This window comes from Dipodomys spectabilis, unplaced genomic scaffold (assembly GCF_019054845.1).
Source record: "Dipodomys spectabilis isolate Male_0828 unplaced genomic scaffold, ASM1905484v1 ptg000098l, whole genome shotgun sequence".
Lineage (NCBI taxonomy): Eukaryota > Metazoa > Chordata > Mammalia > Rodentia > Heteromyidae > Dipodomys > Dipodomys spectabilis.
Window position 1 is genome coordinate 7277133 of NW_024870775.1, and position 17037 is coordinate 7294169.

General features: G+C 42.1%; 1 long non-coding RNA gene across 1 annotated transcript; it reads right to left on the bottom strand.

Annotated features, from left to right (window-relative positions):
• Positions 1-7820: 7820 nt before the first annotated feature.
• On the bottom strand, positions 7821-14715 carry LOC122113690. Its single transcript, XR_006148462.1, has 3 exons — positions 14672-14715; positions 13608-13704; positions 7821-7873 (listed from the first exon to the last, which is right to left on the bottom strand). It is a non-coding gene; the product is annotated as an uncharacterized LOC122113690 (long non-coding RNA).
• Positions 14716-17037: the final 2322 nt, after the last annotated feature.

The window sequence follows — 17037 nt, forward strand, 5'->3', positions numbered from 1 at the left end:
TAAACTCAGGAACAAGACAAAGATGTACACTCTCTCCACTTAACTTCAATTTAGTATTAGAATGCCTAGCTACAGCAGTAAGACAAGATGCAGACATAAAGGGGATCCAAATAGGGATAGATGAAGTAAAACTCTCCCTCTTTGCAGATGACATGATCTTGTATTTAAAGAATCCCATGGAATCGACTCCCAAATTACTCGAGCTAATTCGAAATTTTGGCAAAGTAGCAGGGTATAAAATTAACCCTCAAAAATCAATGGCTTTTCTGTATGCCAACAATGAGAAGAGTGCAGCTGAAATCAGGAAAGCAACTCCATTTGTATTAGCCCCCCCAAAAAAATTAAATACCTAGGAATTAACCAAAGAAGTGAAGGACCTCTATGATGAAAACTTTAAAAACTTGAAAAGGGAAATCAAAGCAGAACTTAGAAAGTGGAAAAACCTCCCATGCTCCTAGATTGGAAGAATCAACATAGTGAAAATGGCAATACTTCCCAAGGCTATCTACAAATTCAATGTGATACCTATCAATATTCCAACATCATTCTTCAAAGAAATAGAAGAGGCAGTTCAAAAATTCATATGGAACAATAAAAGACCCCAAATAGCAAAACGGATCCATAACAAAAAGAACAGTGCTGGAGGAATATCAATACCAAATTTCAAACTCTACTGCAAAGCCATAGTAATCAAAACAGGTTGGTACTGGCACAAGAAGAGACCTCAGGACCAATGGAATAGAATTGAAAAGCCAGATCTATAGCCACCTAATCTTCAATAAGGGAGCTAAAAAAAAAAATAGAATGGAAGAAAGACAGCCTCTTCAGTAAATGGTGCTGGCAAAATTGGTTAATCACCTATAGAGAACTAAAGCTAGATTCTGATATATCACCCGCACCAGAATTAACTCCAAATGAATCAAAGACCTCTGAGTCAAAGCAGACACCCTGAAAACATTACAGGACAGAATAGGAGAAACCCTAGGACTCCTTGGCACAGGCCGAAATTTTCTTAATAGAGACCCAGAAACAAAACAAATCAAAGAAAGGTTGGACAAATGGGAGTGCATGAAGCTGCAGAGCTTCTGCATGGCAAAGGACATAGCTAGCAAGATAATAGAAAGCCCACGGATAGGGAGAAGATCTTCACTAGCCATACAACAGGCAATGTCTCATATCTAAAATATACTTGGAACTCAAAAAATTAAATCTCCCAACAACAAATACTCAAAGAAACAACTGCCCAATAAATCCCCAACTCCTCTTCAGAGAAACTTCTCTGAAGAGGAAATAAGAATGGCCAATAGACACATGAAGAAATTTTCAACCTCTCTAGCCATAAAAGTAATGCAAATCAAAATAACATTGAGATACCACCTCACCCCAGTTAGAATATCTATAATCAAGAACTCTAGTAACAACAGATGCTGGAGGGGATGTGGACAGAAGGGAACCCTACTGCATTGTGGATGGGAGTGTAAACTTGTTCATCCACTTTGGAAAGTAGTATGGAGGTTCCTCAAAAGACTCCACATAGAGTTCCCCTATGACCCAGCAATCCCACTTTTGGGCATTTACCTGAATGATCACAAACAAGTCCATATGAAAGCTACCAGCACAACTATGTTTATTGCAGCATTATTTACCATAGCTAAGATATGGAACCAACCCAGATGCCCCTCAGTAGATGAATATGAATTCTTTTTTTTTTTTGGTCCGGTCGTAGGGTCTGAACTCTGGGCCTGGGCACTGTCCCTCAGCTCTTCAGCTCAAGGCTAGCACTCTACCACTTGAGCCACAGCGCCACTTCCAGCTTTTTTCTTTTTGCTTATGTGGGGCTGAGGAATCGAACCCAGGGCCTCGAGCATGCAAGGCAAGCGCTCTACCACTGAGCCACCTTCCCAGCCCCTATATATATGAATTCTATACCTCCATCAAAAAGAATGACATCGCCCCATTTGTTAGGAAATGTAAAGTCTTCGAAAAAATTATATTAAGTGAAGTAAGCCAGGCCCAAAGAAACATAGGGCCATGGTTTCCCTTATTTGCAATAACTAGTATATGTCTGGGACAAGTAGAAAGGGTCAATATACATATGTGTATTATATGACCAGATAAGATGGAGTTAAGCGAAATGAACCTCATGATAGGGACACAAGTGGTTTTTTCTTTCTTGCTATTGTTTCTAATGTATTTATAAGATACCATGTGATTTATTTGTTGCTTTGTATGTTCCTCCCCCATGGTATAATCCCTGTTTTCACTGTATTTGATGTTGGTAAAATTTGGCGGGGGAAGAGCAAAACCAAAATGTTTACGTAGGGATATAGTTTGACCCATTGCAAGAATGAGATGTAGAAGATACTATGTTGAAAAACGAATTTTACAAGGAGGGAAGGGATGGTAGGGGGAAAACAAAAGGAGGAGGCAACAATGCTTGATAAGAAATGTACTCATTACCTTGCTCATGTAACTGTGACCCTTCTGTACAGTATTTTCACAATAAAAAACTTATTTAAAAATACTAAAATAGGAAAGCTAAAGAAAACTAACAAACAAATTGCTATGGTTGAGATTTTTGCTCTATTGTTCATGTACTGACTTGAAAAATACCTAGGAAAAGAGTAAATTTTCTGCCCCATACTGGTGGCTCATGCTTGTAATCCTAGTTGTTCAGAAGGCTGAGATCTGAGGAGAATGGTTTGAAGACAGCCTGGGCAATAAAGGCTGTGAGACCCTTATCTCCAATTAACCAGCAGAAAGCTAGAAGTGGAGCTGTGGCTCAAAGTGGTAGAGCATTAGCCATGAGCAACAGAGCCCAAAATCAACACCCAGGCCCTGAGTTCAAGCCCCATGAACGACAAAAACAAGGCGAGAAATAAAATAAATATATATATAAGTAAGAATAAATTTTTATACCAAAACAAACAGAACCTGCTCTATTCCTTAACCAACACAAAAGGTCTTGCTCTAGAAAGGACGATAAAAGGAGAGAAATCCTTTGTGAATTTAATGCTATATAAGATAAGGACTGTGAACATGCCAAGACTGGCATATGAAGAGCTGCACTGCACATGTTCAGGAATTTAGTTTTGCCAGAAGAATGTTCTAATAGCATCTGTTCTCTCACTGGCCTATATGCTCATTGAATGCATTGCATATTCTTTTGATTTTGGTATGAGACTGGAACTCAAACTCAGTACCTGACATGTTCACTCATTGGCTACCACTCTACCGACTGAGTAATGTTCTCTAATCCGGACATGGTATACTTTTAAAGATCCATTCTATATCAAGTACACAGATGAGTAACAATCAGATAAAATGCTGGGTTTCAGATACACACAGATGAAATCATTCAAGCATATTCAAGTACTAATCATGCAGGTATTAGAAACATACAGCTCACATGGACACTGTTTTCCTGTCTCTTTAACAAAAGGTGAAAGTTCAGTTTCAGATAACACACAGAAAACATTAGACTCAGCTTTTCAGGTAATTGGATTATTGATCCATGCTCTCACAGTGTCAAGGATTTGTGCTGGTCACTCAAACAGTCCTTCTCATAGGAAGCCTGTCTTGATTTCCACTGAATGAATGAATTGCTTGATTTCCACCAAATGAATAAATTGTATAAAGTGTGTGTGTGAGTGTGTGTGTATGTGAGAGAGAGAGAGAGAGAGAATAAGAGAGAGAGAAAGCACTATTCTACATACTAGATTCAAATTTCACAAGTCACAACTCTAATTGCTCCAGGAAAATGAAAACAAGATTCTTTCCTTTAGCTAGGTGCCCGTTCTTCACAGTTGGGTGAAACCTGATCTGGCCAATTTTAGGTTCCCATTTTGGTGGCTGGAGGACAGGAAGACACAGTTCTTATGAGTTTCACATTTAGGGGTGCCATGGAGAATGTCAAGTGCAGATACAACCTCTCTTAGTATTGGATGAGATTTGGCTGCATGCCTGCCATGTTCACAATACGTATTTAGCACTAAACATGGGAGAGTCTGAATCCTTGACCTCATGAACTACAACCTTTCACAGGGTAGAAAATATTAACCAAATAAACATCAAAAATAAACATTGAATTGTAAATTGGGGAAAAACACATGAGGAACTAAAAGAACAGTTTAAGTCTGAAGATGCCAATATATTCCTGAACATCCAAATCTGAAATGAAACCTCAGTTACATATTTGGGTGCCAGCAGATAACCATGTCTACCAAGGAGGATCATGGTTTCAAGCTAGCCTGGGCAGAAGAAAAAATTATGAGACACCATCTAGCAAAATCCAGGCTGATCATGTCAAGTGAAGTAAGCCAAACATAGACAAATGTTTTCTCTCATATGTGGAAGCTAGACCTAAAATACACAGGAACAGGATAAAGTGTACAGGACTCTAGGCATTCACACTGAGATCAAAAGAGGATACTCTTAGGAGAGGAACACAAAGGTGTAATGTCTATATGTCTCTGATCATATAAAATAATATTTATCAAATGAACTCCAGGAAATGGAAAAAAGAGGTTTTTTTTTTCTTTGCTACTATTTTTCTTTTCTGTCTTATTTGTCCATTTACCTTTGGCAGTATGAGGGAGGTACAGAAATGGAGAGACAAAAGGTGAACAAACGCAGCAGTGGTACTCATTAGACACTATGTTAAAAATGCACTATACCACTTGTGGGTGAGGACAGGAGGAAAAACTGGGAGAGAGCAAGGAAAGGGGTGATATTGTCCAAAAAGAAATGTATTTGTTATCTGACTTAGGTAACTGTACTCTTTCTGTACACCACCTTTATAATAGCAATAAAAAAAAGAAATGATCTCATCACCTGACTTACGAAACAGTAACCATTCTGGACAGCATCTTAATAACAACGATAACATTAACAATATTTAAGAAAAAGAATATAGATTGGAAAAATAAGAAGCTTTAAACTTTAGAGCTATAAAAGGAACAAAGAACACATTTCCCTAGGGTAGAGTCCCAAGCTTTGAGCCCCCTCAGTGAGATGCGGGAGGGGCCGTCACTGCTGAGCGGCCCAAGCCTTGGCATAGTGATGGTGTGGGGTGGGCCACGGGCTCCAAGAGAGCAGCACAAACAAAACACCAGGGACTGATGGTCCTGTAGGGGAGAATGGCCAGCCTCACTGTGATGATCTAGAGATCCTCAGCAGGATATCCTTACCGATGGCAAGCCATGGAGCAGGACTCAGCACTAGCTGTGCATGAGAGATTACTCTACCTAGCCTGCACCCACTCTAGCGCATCCCTGGGGTGGCCTCACACCCACTAGAATCACTGCCATGGGTCCCTAAGCCATTATCTATAGAGCTGCTGCCCCTCACAGGCCCTCCAACCATTATCTCTGCCTTAGAGTCTCAGCCAACCATCAGCCAGTTTACCCAGATTGAACCCAGAGGAATTACATGCAATCCCAGGGCCAGAAGTACCCAGAGTGATTGCCCAGAGAGCCACAACAGGGCACATTGAGGGCTAGAAGTTGAAGGAGCACACCTGCTGCGTGGACACAGTACATCTGGGACATACCTGCCGTACGGACACACCACATCTGGAACACACCTACTTCGTGGACACAGCACCTCTGGAACACACGTGCCGCAGGGACATGGTAAAGCTGGGACACGCCTTCTGCAGGGACACGGCCCATCTGGAGCACACCTGCTGCAGTGACTGGCACATCTGGAACACTGCTGGTATATGAACATAGCACAGCTGAAGCACACCTGCTGCAGAGACATTGCACAGCTAGCACACGCCTTCTGCAGGGACACAGCACAGCTGGAAGATGCTCTGCTGCTCGCCAAGGAACACACACTGATGTTTCTTCTGTTTGGAATATTTTGATATTTATTTGATGTACATTTACTATTATTTTTATCTTCTTAAAATTTTTCTCTGATTATATTGCATTTCTTCACAATTCTACTGTGTTCTTTGCACAGTATTTTTTCTTACGCTTTCTCATTCCACCAGCTACCCGCTGCCCCTCTTCCTTCTTTTATCATTTCTTCACCTATCCTTAACTGATTCATTGTAAATTCCCAGGGCTTTCACAGTTGTTGATCTCTTGATGCACAGCAGAGTGAGTGCTGATTTTTCTGCAAATTGACCTGTGGTTTCCAAGCAATCCTCACCAATATGCAGGAACATTTTTGTAGACACAAACAAGGTTATTTCTCATCTGAAGGAGAAAGCAAAGGAACAAGAATAGAAGAAATTCTTCAGAAAAAAGTAAGTAAAGTGAGAGGAGTTGCTCTGCATAATGTTAAGACATAATATATAATGTATATGTGAACAAATAAACAAACAAATGAGGGCAGACAAAACAAGAGCCTATAATGAAGGAACAGCTTCATATCTTAGCTAGTGTATATCATAGCATAAGCGTGTGCATGTGATGAATTTATGTAGAGATACAACACAAATGAGAGATAGTAAAACTGATGAACACTAGCCACACGCTGGTGGCTCACACCTGAAATCCTAGCTATTCAGGAGGCTGAGATCTGTGGATCTGGATTCAAATCCAGCCCAGACAGATAAGTCTGTGAGAGTCTTATCTCCAAAGAACCACCAAAAAGCCAGGCATGGAGCTGTAGCTCAAGTGTTAAGAGCACTAGCCTTGAGCAAAAAAGCCCAGGGACAGTGCTCAGGCCCCAAGTTCAAGCTCCAAGACAGGCACACACAAACAAAACAAAACAGAACAAATAACTGATGCATACTGACTAAGATATGAGAATTGCTGGAGATGTAGCTTAGTCGTATCATGCCAGCTCCTGAGTTCAAAACCCCAGTACTTCAAAAGAAAATTCAAGAATTTATTAGAGCAACAGGAACACACAGGTACAAGGGGAAAATGGGACTGCAGTGGTGTTGGTGATGTCCTGTGATTCTCTCTGTCATGATACAAATAGCATTAATAAATGCATCTTAAAATATTATTAAAAATAGATATCTCCATGCTATGATTTTAAAAAAAGTCATAAAACATGGGTTAAGGAAACAACTGATAAACCTCAGCAGATTCAGCAGCTGGGGTTGTGCCTAAGAATGACAGCCTTTGGTCCGGATGTTACAACCTCCACAGGCCCCATACTGTAAGACCCAACATTAGCTCGTAGTTCAAGTGAAGAACTCAAACACAGGAGCCACTAGAGTGCAAAAAACGACAGGCAATATGGCTCAATCAGAGAGGTATCTAAATGCAAAACAGTTCTTCAAAGACACTGTCCATAAATTATATTGGAATTTTTCTTACGCCTCAGTGGTGCATCCATGACAATGGTCTGTTATTTCCCATGAACTATTTTTGTCAATTGTTTTGCTTGAACTCAAGGCGTGGGTACTGTCCCTGAGCTCTTTTGCTCAAGGATAGTGCTCTACCACTTCCAGTTTTCTGGTGGTTAATTGGAGATAAGAGGCTCATGGATTTTCCTGTCCAGGCTGGCTTTGAGCTGTGATCCTCAGATCTCAGCCTCCTGAGTAACGAGGATTGCAGACATGAACCACCAGCACCTGGCTTCCCATAGACTTTTTACATGTTCAAAATACTGGATTATAAAAGGGATTACTAGTTCCAATAACAAATGGAAGGCAATTACTTGATTACCACTCAAAAGTCCTAAGTATTGCAAGGGGGCAGTCAGGTCTGGGACAGTCCTGGTCTCCGGTTGTGTGTTCCTGCTAGGGAGCACATGGTCTTTATGGGGACATTGCAGATCTGGGGCCAGACCCAGTCTTTGTGATGATGGATGAAAAATAAAGAGGTAAAAAAAGGGCAGTCTTTTCCACTTGCCTGGAACACAGAAGCAAAAAAGATGATCTTTTCCAATGCTCTTGCCAGCAGCTCTGAAAGAGAACAGATACTATAATTAAGGCTACCCCACCTGAAGGTCCCCAGAGAACTTAGCAGTGAACTACACACAAATTCTTTTTTCTTTATTGACACAAGAGTTTGAACACAAGGCATTACATGTGCTCAGCTTGCTCGCTTGGTTGGTGTTCTATTACTTGAACCAGGCCTCCAGTCTGACTTTGTGGAGATGGAGTCTTATGCACTTTTCTGCCTGGGCTAGCCTCAAACTACTGGATCTCAACTTTCTGAGCAGCTAGGATTATATATGAGCCATGGGTGCCTGATTCTTACTCAAGTTCTGTGTGTTGGTCCTGGGGCGAGAACTTAGGGTCTGGGTACTGTCTCTAAGCATCTTTTGCTCAGAGGTAGTACTCTACCACTTGAACAACAGCTCTACTTTTGGCTTTTTGGTGGTTAATTGGAGATAAGAGTCTCACTCACTTTCCTGCCTGAGTTGGCTTTGAACCACAATCCTCAGATCTCAGCTTCCTGAGCAGCTAAGATTATAGGCATGAGCCACCAGCACCCAGCCCTACACAAGTTCTTTTTGTTTTGTTATGTTTTGTGCCAGTTGTGGGCCTGAACTCTGGGCCTGGGCGCTGTCCCTCAGCTCTTCAGCTCAAGGCTAGTGCTCTACTACTTGAGCCACAGTGCCACTTCCGGCTTTTTCTGCTTATGTGGTGCTGAGGAATCAAACCCAGGGCCTCATGCATGCAAGGCAAGCACTCTACTACTGAGCCACCTTCCCAGCCCCCTACACAAGTTCTTGAAAGTGAGTAGAGCAAAGTAGAGAAAAAGATATTGTGCATAATTCTATGAAAGAGTCTTACCATAAAACTAAATGGGGAGCTGGGCGCTGGTGGCTCAGGCCTGTAATCCTAGTTACTCAGGAGGCTGAGATCTGAGGATCGCGGTTCAAAGCCAGCCCGGGCAGGAGAGACCGTGAGACTCCTATCTCCAATAAACCACCAGAAAACTGGGAATGGCACTGTAGCACAGGTGGTAGAGCGCTAGCCTTGAGCTGAAGAGCTGAGGGACAGCGCCCAGGCCTAGAGTTCAAGTCCCACAACCAACCAAAAAAAAAAAAAAAAAAACTAAATGGGGAGAGTCTGAGGAAAGGGGTGACACTGTCCAAAAAGAAATATACTTGTTACCTGACCTATATGACTGTAACCCCTCTGTATATCACCTTTATAGTAACAATAATTTTTTTAAAACCAAATGAAGGTAAAATAAACATTTATACTTTCAGAGAAAAAAAGAAAATATGTGAGTTTAAGGGTTTTTCAATTCTGCATTCTATATCTCTTAGTCTTTTCCCTCAGAAGTATATGTTAAATACATATTTTATATATAGCAGTTTGGGCTTTTAATTAACAGTGACATCATACATTAATGAGCACATTTTAGAAGAACTGAAATCATTCATTCCACGTAGGTAGCAGAGATCTAAGAGTGGAGAAAATGAGAAGAGAGAAAGAGCCACACAGAGGAGTTCAAGGGACAGGGGTGAGACTGGGAATCTGGAAGCCATCAAAGCCCACAGGAAAATTCTTTCCCAGCCACGTTATCCACCTAATTCACACCATGAACCTTGATACCTAGTGACATGGAGGCTATTTGGTAGGAAAAAGCCCCAAAATCTTCACAATAGAGTGTTAACACTCCCCAAAATCTTGGTCTCATGTTGCCTTCACCAATTCTTCCTATACTGCTGGCCTGTAAATTCCCTTTAGGTGTTCCATGCCACCTCTCAGAGTTATATGAATTCCTTCCTAACTGTCGCTCCTGCTTGAGTTTCTTCCTTTGGGGACCCATTGAGCAGCCTGACATCTCTACCAGTATACTTGTCACTCTTCGGTGATGGCCATCTCCACAAATCACCAAATAAAACCCATAGCTGTGCTTAAGAAATTTAAAAGGCAGGGCTGGGAAGGTGGCTCAGTGGTAGAGCAGTTGCCTTGCATGCATGAGGCCCTGGGTTCGATTCCTCAGCACCACATAAGCAGGGAAAGAAAGCCAGAAGTGGCTCAATTGGTAGAGCGCTAGCCTTGAGCTGAAGAGCTGAGGGACAACACCCAGGCCCAGAGTTCAAGCCCATGACCGGACCAAAAAAAAAAAGATATTTATAAGGCATATACACATACATACACACACACACATACACACACACATTTTTCATTCTCGATTCAGTGACAAGTGTACATATGTCATGTTTAAATATGATGCCCAGAGTATAGTGGAGGCCACACAGTTCCTTTTCTACACCATCATCCTCTTCAGGGACAGGAGGAAATCGCATCAAGCTTGAATATCAACAAAAGATAGACCCTGGAAGCTGGAGGATCAATCCCTTTAAAAAAAGATGAAAGTTTAGGGAATTCTGATGCTATTCCTGCCACCATTCCTTGGTCTGACTGGGCACTGCCAAGCAGGATTGTGAGCTACTGCCTCCCTGTTACCAAGAGTAGAAACTGAGCCCTGTTCACTTCTAGTGGCTAATGTTTTGTTTTGTTTGGTTTTTGGCATTCAGGGGGCTTGAACTCTGGGCCTGGGTACTGTTCCTCAGCAATTCAGCTCAAGGCTAGCACTCTACTGTTTGAGCCACAGTGCCACTTCCAGCTTTTTCTGCTTATGTGGTGCTGAGGAATCAAACCCAGGGCCTCAAGCATGCAAGGCAAGCTTGAACCCAGGGCCTCAAGCATGCAAGGCAAGCACTCTACCACTGAGCCACCTTCCCAGCCCCATGGCTAATGTGTTAACCCAACAAAATACTTTATCGAGGAGAGATTAATACCTCTTCTCCTGCTGACTGGATGCTGGGGGCTCACATCTGAGATCAGAGGATCAAAAGCAGCCTAGGAAGATGAATTTGATGGACTCTTGTTTCCCATTAACCAACAAAGAGCCAGAAGTGGAGGTGTAAGTCAGGTGATAGAACACCAGCCTTGATTGAAAAAAGTGAAGAATGAGTATGAGGTCCTGAGTTTAAGACCTAATAGCAGCATGCGCACACACACACACACACACACACACACACACACACACACACACATGCACGCACGCACGCACGCACGCTCGAGCACACATACACGCACATGCATTCTCACACACACATGAACAGGGGATTATTAATATTACTCTGTGCAGCTTCTAGAACATACCCACTGTAGTGGTAATATAGCACACAATGTAGCCGCAAAGACAATAGCTTTCGTTTACTAAATTCCTCATCTGCATAACTGGTATCAACAGAAAGAAAGAGAGAGCCGGGCACCAGTGGCTCATGCTACCTAGCAACTCAGAAGACTGAGATAGGAGAATTGAGGTTACAAACTAGCTCAGGCAAGAAAGTCCATGAGACTCTTATCTCCAATGAACTGCTAGAAAACCAGAAGTGGAGCTGTGTTCAAAGTGTTAGGGCATTACCCTTGAGCAAAAGAGCTCAAAGACATTGCCCAGGCCCTGAGTTCAAGCCCCACAATTGACAAACAAATAAATAAACTGCCAGGTGCCAGTGGCTCACCCACGGAATCCTAGCTACTCAGGAGGCTGAGATCTGAGGATTGTGGTTCAAAGCCAGCCTGGGCAGGAAAGGCCGTGAGACTCTTTATCTCCAATAAACTCAGAAAACTGGAAGTGGAGCTGTGGCTCAAGTGGTAGAACGCTAGCCTTGAGATGAAGAGCTGAGGGACAGTGCCTAGGCCCAGAGTTCAAGACCCATGACCAACAAAAATAAAAATAAATAAATAAATAAATAACCCGTCCAAAACAGGCTAGAAGTATTGCTTAATTAGTAGAACTCCTGCTTAATAAGTGATAAGGATCTGCTTTCAAATCCCCAGTTTCACAAAAAACAAAGGCATCTATTCTATAAACAGTCAGGGAAAGAGATTTACCCATGGCAGAATTTGCTAGGCAAAGGCCCTGAAACAGAATACAACTTGTTCTTGATCAGAGAAAGAATCCCCAGTGCCTAGAGGGTGGAGAGTATGGTTGGCCTGAGGGTAAATTAGGACACTGGTGGCTCTCTGACAAGTCTGAGACTTTTATTATGTGCATGAAATAGTTCACTAAATGCATTGAGAGCCTTCTTCCTTTTTTGTTTTTTGTTTTTTGTTTTTGTGGGGCTTGAACTCTGGGCTTGGAAGTTGTCCCTGAGCTCATCTCAAGGCCAGCACGCTACCACTTACGCCACAGCATTACTTTCAGTTTTTTTTTTTTATTAGTTTATTGGAGATAAGAGTCTCACGGACTTTCCTGCCCTGGCTGGCTTTGAACTGTGATTCTCAGATCTCAGCCTCCGGTGTAGCTGGGATTACAGGCGTGAACCACTGGCGCCTGGCTTCTTCTTCCTTTTATCATATATTTTAAATGAATCTTACCCTAGATGAAGAGAAAGAGGGAAGAACTTTTGGGCTTGGGCTGGAGGGAGGGAGGGGGAGAACTTCAAGATCCTAAGGGCATCAGAGAATGTAGGATTTGGTATTCCCAAATGTGTGGGTATTCCTACAAGCTGAACCCGAACTTGAGTCCAGGAAATTAAGTTTTGACACATTTATGAAGTCTGCCACCCTGACCACATGTGGTGAGATAGTTGGTTCAATAGACCATAAAAGGCCAGCAGTCCACACTGAACCAGCTCCCAAACTTGACCACATTTTCAGCAAAATAACTTGAACTCATATGTCTCTTGCTGATAAAAAGAAACTACAAACTACATTGTGCAATTTGATGTTACTCTGTAACTTTGTCCTGTCTGAGATGCTGATTGAACTTTGACATAAAATGACTATTTATAGAATGACTGCCAAGAGTCAGACACTTAGCTGGCTACTTTCATCTCTACAAAGATTTTTTTTAAGGATGTAGGTCTCAAGCCCACTACAGGTCAGTTTGGGTCTATCTTGGCTTTTGGAGAAATACAGAATCATTCAGCCCCTGTTTTATAGATTATACATCTTTCCTCATACTTGCAATATGGCTGCTGTAGCTCTGAGCATTGCATCTTCACACAAAAATGTGACCACGTAGAAAGGGAAGGTGAGAAGACAAGGAATTTTCCCAGCGGTATTTCTTATGGTGGAAGGAAACATTACTCAGGATCCCTGGCTGACTTTCCTTTAGCCTCATTGGCTAGAAGATGCTCACGTGGCCCATCCTAGCCCAGTGACTGGCAGAGGGAATAAAAAGATGCTAATATTTTACTTTGACCCATAATGATTCATCATCTGTGTCTTGACCCACTGATGCTCAAAATAAATTCCTGTCATTTAATATACTTGTTACAGGAGCCAAAGGACCTAGCATTGAGTGTTGTCATACTAGGTATGGGGGAAATGGGAGAGGAGGCAAATAAAGTTCATTCCCATTAGGCATATGCTGAAATTTTCCATTGACCTTGTTATCAGAGAGCCACAGCTCTTAGGGAAGGGACTGGATTGTCACTTCAGGGGGAACCAGCAGGTTGAAAACCAGCTCACAACAACTGAGGTGAGCCAGGCACCAGTGGCACATGCCTGGAATCCCAGCTACTAAGGGGAGGCTGAGACCTGAGGATTGCACTTCAAAGCCAGCCTGGGAAGGAAAGTTGGTGAGACTCTTAGCTCCAGTTAACAACCAGAAAAGTAAGAAAGGAGAGGAAAAAAGACAGCCCAGGACACCATCATGTGTGTGAGACAATTGGCACAGGAAGAAATCATGCTTTCAGTAATCCTTCTCCCGTACCTGTTGCTGTGTAATGCTGCTTAAGTGCTGAGTAGATGGGGCTCCAAGGATGTGCGTGTCAGTCATTGCAAAATCAGTCTTCCATAAACAGCTGTAGCTGATATGTAGCATTGCACGGGCAGAAGAGATATTAGAAATCAATTCTTGGTTATCCAGAGTTTTGACCCATCCATTATTTATGACATATACAGCAGGTAACTGTGGCCTCTGATTGCCCACTATGTTATAGGAATCCAGAGCTTATGCTAAGGGTGTTTTGTATATTGTGGGGGTTTGGTATTGTTTCCAGCCTCCTATCCATCTTTCCATCTTCCAGTAAATACTGCTTGGCATCGTTCTGGGTGTCAATAGAGTGGCTCCAGTTAGGCACTGGTGGCTCATACCTGTAATCCTCAGCTACCCAACCTAGTGCTCTACCACTTGGGCCACAGTTCCATTCTGGCTTTTTTCTGGTAGTTTATTGACGATAAGAGTCTCATGGAGTTTCCTGCCCACATTGGCTTTGAACCATGATCCTCAGATCTCAGACTCTGAGTAGCTAGGATTATAAGCATGAACTAACAGCACTTGGCTACACTTTTTTTTAGCATCCATATGTGAAAGAGAACATGAAGAATTTATCTTTCTGTATATTTCATTTAACAGTGTCCTCCAGTTCCATCCATTTTGTTGTTATCAACCAAATAGCACTTTGTACATAAATAATACTCTAGTGTATATTTATAGCACAAGGTGTCTATCTATTCATACACTGACTGGAATCTAGATGAGTCTGTATCTCAGCTGTGGTGGCCACTTTTTTGGGGGGTGGGGGTCTGGTCGTGGGGCCTGAACTCTGGGCCTGCGCGCTGTCCCTCAGCTCTTCAGCTCAAGGCTAGCGCTCAGTCACTTTGAGTCCCAAAGCAACTCTGCTGAGTAGAGGTGACAGTCTCACAGGGACCTTTTTCTGCCCGGGCTGGCTTTGAACCAGTTTGCAGATCAATTAGTCTTATAAAAGGCCACTTTACTCCAATTAAAAGCAACAAGGTAGTCAACATAGAAGTAGCTTTTAAGCATGCTCTTACCTGAAACTTATTAAGAGCCAAAGTTATATCTGACAAACTTATAAGAATCCTCTGTGCTTTGCTCTTGGCTTGCTGGAAACTTAAAAAACCTATAAGAGCAAACTGGAATAGCAATTAAGCAATTAATTTGTTAATTCTAATTTTTTCACTTTGAGGCAAATGTTAAGAACAATTTTACTTTTAAACTTTATATCCAGAAATCCATTCCTAATTTTTTAAGCCTCTTATAAATCTTTTATTATTTTATATTTTAGTTTTTAGTTACATTTTTTTAAAATCTTGAGGCCAAGTGTCATTAATTGTCTCTTGGATGCTTGTTTTATTTTTTAAAATCCCTTAAAATCTTGAGGCCAAGTGTCATTAATTGTCTCTTGGATGCTTGTTTTAATGACAATTTTTCCTTAATGTAAGAATTACAATCACCATCACTGTACCAAGAAGCTAGACTTAACACCTTTATGACTTTCAAAAACATATCCTAGGGGGCTGGGAAGTTGGCTCAGTGGTAGAGCGCTTGCCTTGCATGCCTGAGGCCCTGGGTTCGATTCCTCAGCACTATATAAGCAAAAAGAAAAAAGCCAGAAGTGGTGCTGTGGCTCAAGTGGTAGAGCGCTAGCCTTGAGCTGAAGAGCTGAGGGACAGCACCCAGGCCCGGAGTTCAGGCCCCACGACTGGAAAAAAAAAAAAACATATCCTAATTGTAGAAAGCAAGTCGCATTATACAAATACATTTTTTAACCCTCTTTTTAAGTCCAAGGGCCAGTTTTAGCAATACTAATCAGATCATCACATCACTAATTTTAATCATGTTTTAATATTTATCTGTAGAGAAAAAGGACAGAACAAAGCTGGGCCACTTGGCCCCTCCTGTGGAATGGGCACGCACCTGATCTCACTCTTTAGGGTAAGATGAACTGCGTTTGGGCCAGCTTGTCCTCTTTTACCATGCGTGGACTCCTCCCATGGCCCGTCCCACCATGTATGACCAGCTGAACTGCACTTTTGCCTGCTTACCCCTTACCCCTAAAGATAGGTCTTTTGATGGCTTTTAAGTTTTTTCCTTTTCTTATCTCTTGGTTTTTGAATGAAAATACACAGTTTTAGACAGACAGAACAGGTAATGTCTTTGACAGTGTTAAACAAACTTTTATATTTAAACTTCTAATATTTATCCCCAAATTTTAGACAAGGGAACTAAATTCCAAACAGCCAATGCATTTTTGTTAAGCCAGATAACTTGATTACAGGGTAAACAGCCTTATGCATTTTAAAATACCAGATTTTTTATTTTTAAGTTAAAGAATCCTTAAAAAGTCATTTGAAACAATATGAAAATTCTTTAAAATTTTTGGTAATGTCCAAACCTCATAACCTTTTGAATTTTAAACTTAACTTAAACACCCAATTATTACAGCATGCTGATAATTCTTATCTTTTTTTTTTGGGGGGGGGTCCGGTCATGGGGCCTGAATTCTGGGCCTGGGCGCTGTCCCTCAGCTCTTCAGCTCAAGGCTAGCGCTCTACCACTTGAACCCCAGCACCATTTCCGGCTTTTTTCTTTCTGCTTATATGGTGCTGAGGAATCGAACCCAGGGCCTCAGGCATGCAAGGCAATCGCTCTACCACTGAGCCACCTTCCCAGCCCTAATTCTTATCTTGAACATGTTCACAAACACATACAAAACACACACAGATCTTAAAGCATGCAAAAATCAAAATCAGTTGTACATACACTTAAAACTAGTACCAATTCTAAAACTGAACTAGACAAGACAACAACTAAAGGCTGAGTTGGGGGCTAATGGGCCCCCAGTTTATCCCTACCTCAGAAAACACACCAAAGTAAACAAGACAGATAAGTGGCCACAAAGACAAAATCAGGTCTCAGTGAATGGGGCAACATCTCACCACCATTCACAAGTGGGACTCAAATCCACTGACCAGGGGACTCAAACCCTCTCTACTCACCTCTGGAGCATTTTTCTTTTAGATTCCTGCTAATGTTGACCCAGGGGCCTTCTAAGGTGGAGGAGAATTCTCAGTCATCTTGGGGCAAGGGAAAGAAGTCCCTAGTGGCCGTCCCCTAAGACTGACAGGTTCTCCCCCATACTCAGACCCCCTGGGCCAAGGCCTGAGGCTAAGATCTTGCAGGTGGTCAGTAGCAGTTTTATCCGGCTGCGAGTTCTCCTTGCCGGCCCTTTTAAGTTATTGTTAGATTCTCCAGGTTTCTCACCGCCCACCTCCCCTACTTCTGGATCCAGAGAGGGTGGAGGAGGTGGCAGTGAAGGGTAGAAAGGGGGTCAGTTTAAAGTGTAAGTAAAACAGAAGGAGCTAGAGAGAAACAGATATTGAGGGGGTGTTAGCCA